Source organism: Osmerus mordax, chromosome 21 (genome assembly GCF_038355195.1).
Source record: "Osmerus mordax isolate fOsmMor3 chromosome 21, fOsmMor3.pri, whole genome shotgun sequence".
Lineage (NCBI taxonomy): Eukaryota > Metazoa > Chordata > Actinopteri > Osmeriformes > Osmeridae > Osmerus > Osmerus mordax.
In genome coordinates, this window is record NC_090070.1 from 631,713 (window position 1) to 646,741 (window position 15,029).

The 15,029-nt window shown below is 38.7% G+C and overlaps 1 protein-coding gene across 1 annotated transcript in view; it reads right to left on the reverse strand.

The window, feature by feature from the left end:
* Window positions 1–15,029, reverse strand: part of LOC136965159 (zinc finger protein 37-like) — a 135,509-nt gene that overhangs the window by 69,416 nt on the left and 51,064 nt on the right. The gene's annotated exons all lie outside the window — the stretch shown is intronic.

Sequence of the window (15,029 nt, forward strand, 5' to 3'; positions counted from 1 at the left end):
GCTTTGAAAATAGTTCACTTTTGATATACTTTTAAGAAGTATGCTTAGAAACAGAAAATGGTATACATTTCTTCTGGAGTAGGATGTACGTTTTCTATTATTATACAGCAAAAACAGTCAAAATAATTTTAAAGTACATTACAGGTTAAATTCTTTAGATCCATCTCATTCTAATTATTCATGTCTAGGAAAATCTATTATGCATTGCACATTGAATCTTTTTTCGTACTGAAGCTGTAACCTTCAGGTGTCAAGAGTCAGGTTGCTGAGCAGTTAAGGAATCGGGCTAGTAATCTGAAGGTTGCCAAGTTCGATTCCTGGCTGTGCAAAATGACGTTGTGTCCTTGGGCAAGGCACTTTACCCTACTTGCCCCAGGGGAATGTCCCTGTACTTAGTACTTAGTACTCTGGATAAGAGCGTCTGCTAAATGACTAAATGTAACCTTAATTACGGCAAAAACATTTTGAAGCCCTATACTCTTATACTGATTATCAATTGGAGTATTAATGGAAAAAACGAAAAAGCTACTTGAGAAAGAAGCAGACAGAAGGGTTGCATTGTGCATTTGAAGAATGTAGAATGCTTAGAATGTAGTGTTTTGTTGCGTGGCAATTGTCATTGTTGTGCCGGTTTACCATTGTAACCATGAGTTAAATGAGTGTTACGTTTGATAAGTGGAGCTGGATTATTACTAAGGATCTGCGGTGTTACTTAGCGACGCAAGATCAGTGGCGTGTGAAGGGCCCCTAAACATTTTAATATATTAGTAAATCAGAGTAAATTGACATTTACATTTAGTCATTTAGCAGACGCCCGATTCCCTAACCGCTCAGCCACCTGACTCCCTACATTTACTACATTTATCCCGACATTTATTAAGTTTACTTCTTGACGTACTTACATTAATTGAAAGTGCACTTGAAAGTATTGCAAAGTATACTTTGAGGTACTTTAGGAAGTATACGTCATTAACTGAAAGTGCACTACACAGGTTACTTTACAGTATTCAAAAGTAAACCTCAAATACACTAAGTGTACTTTAAAGTGTACTAAATGACATAAAAAGTGGGCCAATTCAGTTTACTTAGTGCAAAAATAATATATAAATAAGTACACTGCTAGTACACTGATAGTATACTCTTAAGTACCATGATAACAGTATACTTTTTATACTATGTATACTTACAAAATAAACTTGAAGTATACTTCTTTTTTGTAAGGGGTGCAGGCACACATGATTAGTTTCTCCTCCGTCTTGAACCTGAAACCTAGATTCTAGGTAAAAAATGTTGCCAGTCTGTTGCCAATGACCAACGGTTGCTACGTTTTTCCAGCAAGTTCAAGTCATTCCAGTGTTGTCCTTTTACCTTCAAATTCGTTCAACCCAGACTTCAGCAACTGGTTTTTCTGCTAAATTTTCACATTTTCCTGCAGCTCATCTTTCAGAATGTTTGCCCTTATTGTTTTGCATTTTTCTTCTTCTTTCTTCTCTTTTCTTCTGTTTTCTGCCTTCATCTTACTCCAGGTCCTTTCAAAAATACCTTTCACAGCAGTACCTTCCAACTGCCAGTACTTTAGCATTTTTCTTTTTTCTGTACTTTTCTGCCTTCATCTTGCTGCAGGTCCTTTCTAACATACATTTCAGGCCTTTTGAAACTCCAGCAAATCATTTTATGCTAAATCTTCAAATTCTTCAGAATTATTTCTCTTTTTGCATTTTTCTTCTCTTTTCTGTAGTTTTATACCTTCGTCCAGCTCCAGCCTCTTTCAAAAATACCTTTCAGGCACTTCAGCTTATAATCTTCTACAACATTTTCACAATTTTCTGCTTTTTTAGCATGGTCAGCTATCCCCATTCAGGTTTTCAGCATTCTCACTGCTGTTTCGCAGGAACAGCCGTTTCTAGTTGCACTTGATGTGGGCTAATAATGTTTTTTTGTCTAAAATGACTAAAATGGGGATTCACTGAAATTGCTTTGGAGCAAGGTATACCCTACATATTTCCTGGCATAGTTGCCTTTCCTAAACCTTTTTAAGTCACCAACCCTGTTCAAGAATGTCCCACATACAAAGACACAATATTTGGCCTACATACACAACCTAGGTGTCAAAGGTTTCGTCTTGGTAGCCATTGAGTTGCTTCTATTGGGATTTATGTTCCGTTGCATGGTTTAGGCTCAAGTTAAGTTTTTGTGGCGAAAAGTGAAGCTAACGGTGGCTAATTTGCTAGCCACAGTCACTGACGTTACTAACGTCACTACGTCACGAAAACACGCGTGACTACCTGTAGCAGAACATTCGTTTCACGTCTGTTAACTTGGGGGATAGCTAGGCTAACTATAGCTTTACTGCAAGGCAGCTGCAGAAACGCCACAAGCAAAGAGGCCAGGGTGATAACTATTTACTCATTTTACTTTGTGATATGACACACAATTGTGATGTGTAATGTACAATATAAGCTGATATTATTAAGGAAGTACATCTACTTTCGGAAACAGTAGTCTACTATTTCACTGAAGTATTAGCATCATGACATTAGCCTGTGTTGCCCGGGCAACACATACTACAGTGGTCTATGATGTATCTGTTTTCAATCGTTGAAATAAACATTCCTCACATATACATTTTCGTTGTAGGATTTATTATGACATTATATTACAAGTAAACGATTTGTGGGTGAAATTATCATTACCTGTGGTTTCAATCCAGTGTATCACTGCAACGCTGTAGCCTACGCGAGACACTACAAAAACATCTACACAGCTGTTTAGGAAGTCAAACGGCGACAGAACATGTTCGGCACTCCCCTTACTTAAATCAAAAGTCTATCTAACTACTAACCTGAACTTCATTGCCACAGCCTAAACGTTGTCAATCTGTTCATGAAAATAATTAATTTCAGTTTAAACCGTACAACGGAACGTTAAATCCAATTCAACCAACGCAATCGCTACCAAGACGAACACAGCAGTAGTCTAGTACTGTACCGTAGTAGTACAATTTACCGGGGCAGCTTCTCCACACAGGGCTATATCGCATTTTGCGTTGTTACTGACAATGATCGCTACCAGTGAGCTTTTTATGAATGAGCGATTTTCCACTAAATAAATGTCAAGCTTATTTACGTTTTGGGGGGCATATTTTCAGTTAGCAGATGGTACTGTTTGAATCGCGATTCCATCTTCTACTGCCGGGTAACGTCGTAGAATAATCTTCAAAGGGGGTTCTTTATTAATTAATTAATGCAATGAGTAGGCTAAATGCCTGAAAATATCATGAGAAGGGAAAAACTTAAAATGACGTTTAAGTCATAGAGATTAGGTCAATTTTTACACCGGTCTGCCAAATGTATTCGTTTTGATTCAACGATGAGGCTGCCTCTTGCAGGGGAAATGAGAAGACATCTATTTCATTCTACACTTCAATTGTATTTTCAGTTGTAAAGCAGCAAAAAAAGGCTTTTAAATCTATGTAATCTTTATAAATAGTAAGTATGCATTTTTATATAAAATATACAGAAATATCAGTTGTAAAAATGTCATTCAAAAACGGACCCCTGTGCAACCGACGCAAGCAAGCACACCCTACAATTTCCCCAGAAATTGTACCCTCTCTAGTTCTGGTTTCTTTTTGCCCCCCAAAGCCTCAGTCAATATTTGGACTACATAGACAACCTAGGTGTCAAAAGTTTCGTCTTGGTAGCGATTGAGTTGTTTGTATTTTTATTTACGTTCCGTTGCACGGTTTAAGTAGAAATTAAGTTTTTGTGGCGAAAAGTGAAGCTAACGGTGGCTAACTTGCTAGCCACAGTCACTGACGCTACTAACGTCACTAACATCACGAAAACTCGCGTCACTATCTCTAGCAGAACATTAGTTTAGCAGCTCGTTAACTTCTGGGAGATAGCTAGGCTAACTGCTTTACTGCAAGGCAGCTGCAGAAACGCCACAAGCAAAGAGGCCTTGGTGATAACTATTTGCTCATTTTACCTTGTGACATGACACACAATTGTGATGTGTAATATACAATAAAAGCTGATATTATTAAGGAAGTACATCTACTTTCGGACACAGTAGTCTACTATTTCACTGAAGCATTAGCATCATGACATTAGCCTCTGCTGCCCGGGCAACACATACTACAGCAGTCTATGATGCAACTGTTTTCAATCGTTAAAATAAACATTCCTCACAAATAAATGTTCGTTATAGGATTAAGTATGACATTAGATTACAAGTAAACGATTTGTGGGTGAAATGATCATTACCTGTGGTTTAAAACCAATGTAGCTCACTGCAACGCTGTAGCCTACGCGAGACACACTAATCTAGTAGCTAACAAAAACATCTCCACAGCTGTTTACAGTAGGAAGTCAACCGGCGACAGAACATGTTAGGCACAACCCTTACTTAAATCAAAAGTCTTTCAATATGTGAAACTATCTGACTACTAACCTGAACTCCATTGCCACAGCCTCCAGATAGCAAGACGACATTGAATTAATATTGATTTTCAATCTAAATCATCAGAATGGTTGAGATTGAAATCTCAATGCCATATAAAATGCAATACCGATGAAACATAGGGTACATTTGAATAACATTGATTTATAGTTGTCCGGATTACATGATCAAACATCGATTTGTAGTTGACCGGGTAAACAACAACAATGTTAAAAAGTCATTGAATTATAGTTGACCGGGAAATGAAAATGAATTGAATTATAGTTGACCGGGAACAATGATTGAAAAGTCATTGAATTATAGTTGACTGGGAAATATGATCGAAAAGTCATTGAGTTTTAGTTGACCGGGAAATATGATCGAAAAGTCATTGAGTTATAGTTGACCGGGAGACCGTTTGGTAAATCAACGTCAGATGACCTTTTTCTTCTCATTTGTGAATCCACATCAGGTAAGCAGAATATTGATCTCATGTTAAATTGTACCAAATGTAATATTCGTAGACGTTTATCGTTTATTTACATTGTCTTTATTAAATACAGTCATAGTCAAGTGTTTCCATCAATATTTTATTCTTGAATGTGTACAGTAGCCAATTTACCAATTGTACTGTAGCTAGAGCTAGCTACTGTAGCTGTAGTGTTAACGGCTAGAGCTATCTCTAGTCCCTGGTCATAAATGTGTATATAAAAAAAAAGTAATGACAAAACATTGTACTTTAATAGTTACATACAAAGCTCAAAACATTCCGGCTTAAAGATCCAATGGTTAGCTAAGGGTGGGCTGTGGAGATTTAAAACAACGTTTTCTGATTTAACTCTGTTTAACTCGAGACAACTATCATCTCAATATTTAGGCTACCACACGACAATATCGAGTAGTAAAATACGACTCTGGGTGATGACGTAAAATGATAAGCGTTTATGAAGTTCTGCGTCTAATATCGACGCACTTTCTGTTGATAGACATGAATGGGAAGATTTGCGTGCAGTTTATATGCAAATTCCTCCCATTCATTTCTATCGGCAGAAAATGCGTCTATATCACACGCAGAACTTCATCAACTCTTTATCCATTATACGTCATCATCCAGACTCGGATTTTACGGAGATTCACGATCCATTATGCGTCATCATCCAGACCCGGATATTACGAAGATTCACGATACACTTCATCAACCAGACTGATGTTACGAAAATTCACGATACACTTCATCATCCAGACTCGGCTTTTACGAAGATCAAACGAAGATCAAACCATTATCCTGAGGTAGGTGTTTAACCATATAGGTTGCTGGTATTTTTGATTGGCTATAGGTGGCATTTAACTGTCTAAGTATCAACTCGGCAACCGTATGCCTGTCGGCCTACATCACCTGGAACGCCTGCTACAGCACCAACTAGCATGTGTCTCTAGACAGACATTACAAGTAGATTGAAGATCCACAGTTCCGCTGTAGATCAGTTCCGCTGTAGGGCATTATTTTTTTTGTTTTCTTGGTATGTGTTTCTTATATTTGTTGGAATGCTGCTTCAGCATTCCAAGTATTGTTCTTTGAATCTTTATTCAACTTCTTCATATTCTTCTTATTCTATTTCTTCCGTGGCACGTTTCAGCACCTTCAAATCTTCAGCTATTAAAACCGTTCAGCTATCAAAGAATTCTGCAGTTTCAGGTCATTTCTGCTATGACTTTTCAGCTTTGTACCTCTTATGCTTGAATTAATATGAATCAATATTCATAATATTTTTAACATGGGTTTCCAATGGAGTTTTCTTTCAAATCCTCTCAAACTTCTTTAAACTTCTTCAACTTCCAAATCCTTCTTCTTCCTCAATATTTCAGCTAGAGCCACCATTTAAACTTTAAAATGTTGACAAAACCCTAAACAATTTTTAAATAATTCCGCTTTTTGATATCTATTCAACTTTTTTCAATATCACTGATTGTTTCATTACTTTTTCAAGCCGTTTCTGAAATTTACATGGGTGTGTACGTGAAACCCTAGAGTGCAGACTGAAACGCTTAGAGTGGAGGGGAGCTTCGGATGTTGTTGAAAAAATATTTCTAGTTTGCTAGCATTGCCACAATTTTCGTTTTTGGATCAATAGATAGCTACTTTTGTTCTGGTCGTAGACAGTTGTCTGTTGAATCCAACACACGTACAAATTTGTTCAGAGCCCCACGAAACAGAGACAAAGTCCAACTCTCGCCCCATAGAGACCAATGCAAATCTGGTGACAAAATCATCAGAGAAAGCAAAAAGAACAAGATTTTGAAACTGCCGGTAGAGTCGTATTTCTGACCACACAGACATATAAAGGACATCTCTGGTTTCGGCAGAGTCTTGGGTCTCGGAAAATATCCTTATTTTTTGGATTGGACGTATAGTTTTGCGTCTAGGTTAACTTGTTTGAGGTGTGGATTCTAGCTACATTTCTGTTATTCTCTGCCCTCAGCGCGTTAAGGCCGATTTATACTTCTTCGTTTTTACGGAGACGGACACAGGGAACGCCCTGTCAGATGAGGAATTCCCTCTCCGTGCCCTCTCCAAGCCCCTCGGAGAGCTCTACGTGCACCTCCTGATTTTCCTGACTATCTGTCTGTCCGTCCGTCATTTTACGGATACCCCTTGGCTGTGATTGGTCCGTATTAAGAACCGCTTGCGTTAGGGGCGGGGGCGGGGTTGCCGTGATAAACAAGACGAACAGAATCCTTTGACTGCCATTGCTGTAAGTTTTTACAATTCATATTTCAGCTAAACAGTACATGTAAATCAGCATCTGAATTAAAATGTGACGAGAAATGGGCAGTGTAGTTGCTGAAAATGTGCGTATTTTATTGATGAAACGGCTAATTTGTACATTTGCTCCGACTTCTCGATAACCTAGGTAAATAAACACTCGACGACGACTTACAAAAAAACATTGCGCCACCACCTCTTCTGGCGGTGAATTGTTTTCAGCACCCACAGCCTTCGGAGTACTATAAATTCAACCAATCCGTCCGACTCCGTCCGTCCGTCTGTCCGTAACGGAGTCGGAGAAGTATAGTTCGGCCTTTAGCAATCATAGCTGCACCATCACCGTGGCAACGACAGACACGCACCACTCAGTCTCTCACACAGGTGATTTGTATTAGCTGATTAGTGGAGTCACAAGACAGAGCTATTCAGTCAACTCGTCTCATTAAAAGACTAAGAGCACTATAATTTCAGCTACTAAAACGAATATACTACTTCTACTACTTCTACAGTTTAACAGTTCAGCTTTCAGCTTCTCCCGCATTGTAGGCTATTTAAGCTCTTAGCTTTGTTAGATGATGCAGTTTAGCTTCCACACTGCCTCTTTTGTGACTCACACATTTTTGAAATTCATTTCAGCTTTCAGCTTGTTGGTATTTTCTAATTCTGTAGCCTATTTTCAGCAATAAAAAATATAAATAATAATTCATCAACGCATTTTCTGCAGGAAATGCACTTTGTAGTTGTATTGTTCTTTGAATCTTTATTCAACTTCTTCATATTTGTTGGAATGCTGCTTCAGCATTCTTCTTATTCTATTTCTTCCGTGGCACGTTTCAGCGCCTTCAAATCTTCAGCTATTAAAACCGTTCAGCTATCAAAAGATTCAGCAGTTTCAGGCCATTCCTGCTATGACTTTTCAGCTTTGTACCTCTTATGCTTGAATTAATAAAAAATCTATATTCATAATATTTTTAACATGGTTTTCCAATGGAGTTTTCTTTCAAATCCTCTCAAACTTCTTAAAACTTCTTCAACTTCCAAATCCTTCTTCTTCCTCAATCTTTCAGCTAGAGCCACCATTTACACTTTAAAATGTTGACAAAACCCTAAACAATTTTTAAATAATTCAGCTTTTTGATATCTATTCAACTTTTTTCAATATCACTGATTATGTTTTGTTTCAAACCGTTTCTGAGATTTACATGGGTGTGTACGTGAAAGCCTAGAGTGGAGGGGAGCTTCGGATGTTGTTGAAAAAATATTTCTAGTTTGCCAGCATTGCCACAATTTTCGCTCTTCATGCTTCGTTTTTGGATCAATAGATAGCTAATTTTGTGCTGGTCGTAGACAGTTGTCTTTTGAATCCAACAGACGTACACATTTGTTCAGAGCCCCACGAAAGCGAGACAAAGTCCAACTCTCGCCCCATAGAGACCAATGCAAATCTGGTGACAAAATCGTCAGAGAAAGCAAAAAGAACAAGATTTTGAAACTGCCGGTAGAGGACATCTCTGGTTTCGGCAGAGTCTTGGGTCTCGGAAAATATCCGTATTTTTTGGATTGGACGTGTAGTTTTGCGTCTAGGTTAACTTGTTTGAGGTGTGGATTCTAGCTACATTTCTGTTATTCTCTGCCCTCAGCGCGTTAGAAATCATAGCTGCACCATCACCGTGGCAACGACAGACACGCACCACTCAGTCTCTCACACAGGTGATTGTTATTAGCTGATTAGTGGAGTCACACAACAGAGATTGATAGTATTTCAACCTAATACAATCTACTAGAGGTGACTCTGCAGGTGCTGCTAATATCTCTTTTACTACTATTGCTAATGGAACTGTTTTATTCTACTATGCCACTGAGTGCGTTTACTTGACCATTTTCACTGGTCTTCCCAAGAAAACCACTGAAAGACTACAGCTCATTCAAAATTCTGCAGCTAGATTATTAACCAAAACTAAAAGGAGAGAACACATTAGTCCTGTCCTAGCTACTTTACACTGGCTCCCTGTTACCTTCAGAATTGACTTTAAGGTCCTTTTCCTCACATACAAAGCTCTACACGGACAAGGACCTAGCTACATTGCTAACTCCTTTATAAACTACACACCAGCTAGAACACTGCGATCATCAAATGCAGGCCTATTAGAGGTCACCAGAAGCAGTCATAAGAAGATTGGTGATTCGGCCTTTGTCAATTACGCCCCAAAACTATGGAACAAATTACCCATAAATATTAGGGAAGCTAACACTCTAGACATTTTTAAAAGACAGCTTAAAACCTACCTTTTTACCGAAGCATTTAAGTAATTTTATCTCAAAAGGGTTTTCCTACTTTTTAAAGTTGTTTTCTCTCTTGAACAGAGATCTTATTGGGATTTTTATTATTGTTTGAATTATTTATCACTTGTATTATTGTTTTTATTGATTTTATGTAAAGCACCTTGAGCTACAATTCTTGTATGAAATGTGCTATATAAATAAAGTCTTACTTACTTACTTACTTACCATGAGAAACCCGATTACTAGCAATTGTCGGTTTTTGCCAATAATACGATTACTCCGTTTACATGTGTAATTGGGTGTGCTCAAGCCTTCGGCGAGAGCACAACCTTTGTTCTCTCACATATATATTTATTATTTTTATTATTTATTTTCGCCCCCCTAAGGATCAGTCAATATTTGGACTACATACACAATGGCGGTGTCAAAAGGTTCGTCTTGGTAGCGATTGCGTTGGTTGTATTTTTATTTACGTTCCGTTGCATGGTTAAAGTAGAAATTGCGTTTTTGTGGTGAAAAGTGAAGCTAACGGTGGCTAATTTGCTAGCCACAGTCACTGACGTTACTAACGTCACTACGTCACTAACGTCACGAAAACACGCGTGACTACCTGTAGCAGAACATTCGTTTCACATCTGTTAACTTGGGGGATAGCTAGGCTAACTATAGCTTTACTGCAAGGCAGCTGCAGGAACGCCACAAGCAAAGAGGCCAGGGTGATAACTATTTACTCATTTTACTTTGTGATGTGAAACACAATTATGAAATGTAATGTACAATATTAGCTGATATTATTAAGGAAGTAGGCCCACATCTACTTTTGGAAACGGTAGTCTACTATTTCACTGAAACATTAGCATCATGACATTAGCCTCTGTTGCCCGGGCAACACATACTACAGTGGTCTATGATGCATCTGTTTTCAATCTTTAAAATAAACATTCCTCACAAATACATTTTCGTTGTAGGATATATTATGACATTACATTACAAGTAAACGATTTGTGGGTGAAATTATCATTACCTGTGGTTTCAAACCAGTGTTGCTCACTGCAACGCTGTAGCCTACGCGAGACACTACAAAAACATCTACACAGCTGTAGGAAGTCAAACGGCGACAGAACATGTTCGGCACTCCCCTTACTTAAATCAAAAGTCTATCTAACTACTAACCTGAACTTCATTGCCACAGCCTAAACGTTGTCAATCTGTTCATGAAAATAATTAATTTCAGCCTAAACCGTACAACGGAACGTTAAATCCAATTCAACCAACGCAATCGCTACCAAGACGAACACAGCAGTAGTACTGTACCGCAGTAGTACAATTTACCGGGGCAGCTTCTCCACACGGCTATATCGCATTTGCGTTGTTACTGACAATGATCGCTACCAGTGAGCTTTTTATGAATGAGCGATTTTCCACTAAATAAATGTCAAGCTTATTTACGTTTTGGGGGGCATATTTTCAGTTAGCAGATGGGACTGTCTGAATCGCGATTCCATCTTCTACTGCCGGGTAACGTCGTAGAATAATCTTCAAAGGGGGTTCTTTATGAATGCAATGAGTAGGCTACATGCCTGAAAATATCACGAGAAGGGAAAAACTTAAAATGACGTTTAAGTCATAGAGATTAGATCCATTTTTACACCGGTCTGCCAAATTTATTCGTTTTGATTCAACGATGAGGCTGCCTCTTGCAGGGGAAATGAGAAGACATCTATTTCATTCTACACTTCACTCGTATTTTCAGTTGTAAATGAGCAGCAAAAAAAAATGCTTTTAAATCTATTTAATCTTTATAAATAATAAGAATGCATTTTCATATAAAATATACAGAAATCAGTTGTAAAAATGTCATTCAAAAACGGACCCCTGTGCAACCGACGCAAGCAAGCACACCCTACAATTTCCCCAGAAATTGTACCCTCTCTAGTTAGTTATGCGATTACTCAATACATGCGTCTACATGATTATTTTTATTAATCGTTGTATGCTCCACGGACAAAACTTGCACCATCATCCTTCTGCAACAAAGTGTCGCCGTGTCTTCCTGTATCGGCCCTACTGCTGTATGTTTCATTCAATCAACACATTGAATCCTACTAAGAAAGCAGAGTAAACACACTCAATGATAGGCTACATCTGCTACTGCTATTACTATCCCAACTATAATTTCAGCTGTTAAGACTATAATATTCTTTTTATGACTAGCTAGCCTAGGCCTACTTCTTCTTCTGTTTAACAGTTCAGCTTTAAGCTTCTCCCGCATTGTATTTCAGCTCTTAGCATTGTTAGATGATGCAGTTCAGTTTCCACACTGCCTCAGGGCTCTCAAGTTTTGAAGACAGGCAAGAGTGACATTCTCCTCCCCGTCAGGGGGTCAAAATTAATTAATTGCTTTTTACCTGACATCTTTGAAAGGCAGCAATGATTAATGCATCCATGGCCAGGATATAATTATAAAATATGACATTATTTTTAAAGTGACCTATAACATCGACTATGCAAAAAGTGTTTAGTACTGATGCTAATTATCTGGGAAACATTTTCTAACAGCAGTCAAGTTGTCATTGTTTCTGTCAAACAAGTTGGGAATTTGTTTTAACATTAAAACAGGAGATCATGACTGTGCTCAAAGTGATGCTCGAGCTCCAGTGGTTTCCTCTGTGGGTGAACGAAACTTTCGGAAGATGTTGTAGCAGAATCACGTGAACAATTCCAGGATATGCTTTTTTTCATTGGTTGTTGCGTTAAATCTTACCCAGATACAATAGTGCTATTTTCTTATTGGCTATTGTGTAGCCCCTTTCTGTTTTTTGATTGGCTGATAAGTGGCAGGCTCGACTTAGAACTCCAGGGGATTCCTGCCGGTTCCATAGTGAGAGCGGCGCGGCCAGAGACATTTCGGTTGGGCGCTGCGGCATATTACATTGTCATTTTGCAGACGCTCTTATCGAGAGCGACTTACAGTAAGTACAGGGACATTCTCTCCGAGGCAAGTAGGGTGAAGTGCCTTGCCCAAGGACACAACGTCATTTTGCACGGCCGGGAATCGAACCAACAACCTTCTGGTTAATAGCCCGACTCCCTAACCGCTCAGCCATCTGACTCCCTAATATATTAAATATATTATAAATAGTTTTTCCGCTTGAGAAATACAATGTGTGGCGGGAGTGCATGACAAAAGACCGAAATGAGTGACTGTCACGCTCAATGCGTGACACTTGAGAGCCCTGCTGCCTCTTTTGTGTGACTCACACATTTTTGAAATTCCTTTCAGCTTGCGGGTATTTTCTTATTTCTGTATTTTCTGCAATTTAAGAAAAATAATTTAATCTTTCAGCATTCCAACGCATTTTCAGCAGGAAATGCCTTTCTAGTATGTTATAGTGTATTTTAACCAGAAATATATAAATAGATACATTGTATATTGTTTAATACACTGAATTTATCACCGAAACATATAGGCACAGCATCCATTAATGTGTATAGGTCAGTTAATCATTAGTCTGCTATCTCAAACCGACGCGCCGCCCGCTCCACAGTAGTGGACACACAGGGTTAGCCTAATATAACTCTATGCCTACTTCTCAGCGTGAGAAATACAAGGTGTGACGTGAGAGCGTATGAACTGGTTGAAAGCGTTTTCTGCCCAGTTAATATTTGTCTCCGAGATAAATGTCTTGATAGTTGAATAATTAAATATGCCTTCCTTAGGCCTCCTCCATTTTTCTTTTTGTTCAAACTGCATAAGTGGCTACCACCCAAGTAGTCTAATCTCGATTTGCATGAATTTATTGGTAAGGATGACAATAGTGGCGAGGATGTAGAAACGGGAGGGCCTTCACCCCTTAATATCCACAACCTAGGTTGTAACCAATGAGGTAATAGAATACAAGCTTGCTTTATAGATAGATTAATTTATGTCATCAGTTAACTAAAATCAGACTGCTCCAAACTCAAATCCAATGAGATACATAAAACCTGTATTGTAAAGATCCCAGATATATCAGACATGTACATTTGTCATATTGTACATTTTCATTTCTTCACCTAGAATGTCCAATAGCTCGCTAGAAACAGCACTTCTTCTTGTGGATGTGTTTCTTGACCAGATACAGGTAAACTGAATGCGTCTTTAAACAAGCCGTCTGTCACGTCTTCTAGGCACCAGGTAAAGGGGTTTGTGGCTCCTCAAAGTGGAAAGCGGCCAAGGAGTTATCCCAGAAGTCGGCCTCAAAGATCGACGAAGAGGGCCTTGACATAGCAGTGTGTCGACATGGAGGACTTCTCAAGGCCCTCAATATGTTCAGAGGGGAAATATTTGCCTACCCTCTCTACCTGCAAAGCACCCTCTCTCAGCAAAATGTTACTTTCTTCTGCTCCGATGTTGCCTGCAAGTACTGGCCATACAAGAAAGTGGTTGCTGAGTGTCCAGAGCTGAGGCCCCTGCTGAACATGCGCCCACTGCTGTCTGTTATGCATGCCAAAGCACATGACTGGACATGTGAGGTAATGCAAATCTAGAATTAGATGTGCCTTCTTTTTGATATTCCGTTGTGCACATGCAATTTTATTGTCCAGCTTTTGTGTACTGTGCAGTTGCAGTGGTCTGGATGAAACCACAAAAGAGCAGGCCTGACAATTGGGCAAGAAGTAGAGTAGGTCAACTCCTTTTTGTCCAGGGCTGCAATTTGCACAAAGTATATGTCCAAAGCAGGTAAGATTTATTGATAGGCTACAATTATTGTATTGTTGTTATTATTATTGAATACTTAGAATTTACAGCTTATAATGACAACATTGCTCATATACTGTAATTTGTTGTTTATTACTAGCACAAACGGACATGCTCTTTGTCCTTGCTGTTGCGTGGAATAAACGCAAATCCGAAAATATGGCAAAATATTTGACCCAAAGATACATCAAGGTATTTCTACCTACCTATTTTGTATGTATAATAATCAATCTATAATAATCCAAATATTTACCTCTTGTATTTTTTATCTTCAAAATAAACAAGCTAATTGGTAGACATCCATTGTTGTTATTTAGACAGCCAAGAGGATCAAGGAGGAAAGTGTGAACCTGGCACGCTTACAGGCAGAGCTCCATGCCCAGGACAGTGATGTACAGCAGTGGGTCAGTGATGTACAGCAGTTGGCAGCAGGTAAGGGAGTCAGATGGCTGAGCGGTGAGGGAGTCGGGCTAGTAATCTGAAGGTTGCCAGTTCGATTCCCGGCCGTGTCAATTGACGTTGTGTCCTTGGGCAAGGCACTTCACCCTACTTGCCTCAGGGGGGAATGTCCCTGTACTTACTGTAAGTCGCTCTGGATAAGAGCGTCTGCTAAATGACTAAATGTAAATGTAATGTAAATGTAACACATTATTACAGCACCTCTTTTATCTAATCAGAAAACTAGCACTGTTCTGATTATCAATCTTCTATTATAAGGAAGCACAAATAACTAATGCACAGTGTATTTAAAAAAAGCAAAAACACTACACAGAAATATGTGTAACAAGAAATTGT